The sequence below is a fragment of the Egretta garzetta genome, unplaced genomic scaffold (genome assembly GCF_000687185.1).
Source record: "Egretta garzetta isolate BGI_Z169 unplaced genomic scaffold, ASM68718v1 scaffold411, whole genome shotgun sequence".
Taxonomy (NCBI): domain Eukaryota; kingdom Metazoa; phylum Chordata; class Aves; order Pelecaniformes; family Ardeidae; genus Egretta; species Egretta garzetta.
The window spans coordinates 994,017-995,972 of NW_009258541.1; positions in this window are offsets into that span (position 1 = coordinate 994,017).

Sequence of the window (1,956 nt, forward strand, 5' to 3'; positions counted from 1 at the left end):
GCTCCCTCCTCCTGTCAGGCAGTTGTAGGGAGTGATAAGGTCTCCCCTCAGCCTCCTCTCCTCCAGGCTGAACACCCCCAGGTCCCTCAGCTGCTCCCCATCTGCCTTGAGCTCCAGACCCCTCACCAGCTTCATTGCCCTTCTCTGGACACGCTCCAGCCCCTCAATGTCCTTTTAGTGAGGGCGATGTATGTATGGATAAAATGTTGACAACTTTACTAATTACTCTTTTTTTTTTTTTTTCTGCCTGAAATATGTTTTCATTGACTAATGCTTTGTTAAATGAACTATTCCACGGTAGTTGGCATGATAACAGCATAGAAAAATAGCAGTTAATTTTCAGCTCTTCACTGATACTGAGTCTTAGCTTTTATTTAGTCAAAATAACTGAATAGGTATTGTGAGTGAAGTGCTCTTGTCCTCTTCTGGAGAGAGTAGCTGCTCATTAGAGATTGAGACACCTTTTGTGGAAAACACTTTCCTACTTGAGTACTTTAATATCAATTAATTGGGGGCCTAACTCAATGCACTGGTAAATGTATTCGTATCTTTGACTCAGCAGTATCAAACTCGAGCACTGATGGCATGATTTAGGTGATGCTGCTGGACAGTTAGATATTTCCAGCTCTGTTTTCTGGGTGTTTGTATTTGACGCAGAAGGCTGTTTCAGCTGGGTGTGGTGTAACCTGGGTGAAGGTGTGGGATGATGTCTGCTTCACAAGCCCTGGTGCTGCGGGGACCTTTTAGCCTGGCTGTTGGTACGAGCATGCGTGTGTTCCCCTGCCTGCTCTGCACCATCTCCCCTCTCTTTGAGTCAGCTCCTCTCAAAAAAAATTCAACCTGATGTGGCTTGTGCCTGCCTGGTTTCTGCTCTGGGTGGCAGGAGAAGACTTCTGGGCCAGTGGCTGCCTCTCTGTCTTGAGGTGACACTTTTGCCTGGTCCTGGAACTGAACAAGGCCATTCATGGGCTTGGAAACCTTGAGTGCTCCATGGGATTTCAACTACGTGGATGAGTATTTTCATTCAGTACCTTGTACCCCGGCCCAAAGAGGCTGTTGCTTGTCTGGTCTTTCCTTCTGCCCTGCAGCCTGTGTGTGGCCACCATGGGTTATGTGTGTCCCTGGGGGTCACAAACCCTTGTTTTGTGGTGGCTCTCCTGCCTGGAGTCTGCCCGACCTGTCTGGACACCAAGCTGGGCCACTCCTGGAGCCTGATACCAAGCTGTGCTGCCGCATGCTGAAATGTGCTTACAAGGCTGGAAAATGGAGAAGAGACAAGAGCTTGCAAGTTATTACTGTAACCTGCTTTAAATATTGGTTGGTATTTGTATAGAAGGGTGGTCAAGCCCCTGTAAGAAGCAGGAAGATGCAAGGTATGTGCAATGCACTTAAAAAGGTGGCTCTTGGTTGAGAGGAAGCCTTTGCTTCTAGGCCTTATTTCAAATCCTGCTGGGTCGGTTGAAATCATGGATATTTTCATGAGGGGGCTCCTTGGAAACCTGTCCAAATTAACAGATTTGGTGTCTTGGCACAATTCCCAGTTACTGTGCAAACCCTGCTCTCGCAGCAGGCTCCTCTTCTGACATTTGAAACACGGAGGGAAAAGGTTGCATCTCAGAAACAATTGCCCGTGCCAGGCTGGGGCGAGAGCTGGGCTGGGAAACTCTGTGTGTAATTAACTGGAGATTGATGGTGTCCTGGTTTCGGCTGGGATAGGGTTAATTTTCTTCATAGTAGCTAGCATAGTGCTGTGTTTTGGATTTAGTACCAGAAGAATGTTGATAACACACTGATGTTTTTAGTTGTTGCCAGGTAGTGCTCAGACTACTCAAGGACTTTTTGAGCTTCTCCTGCTCGGCCAGGTGCATAACAAGCTGGGAGGGAGCACAGCTTAGACAGCTAACCCAAACTGACCAAAGAGCTATTCCATACCATAGAACGTCATGCTCGGGGGGG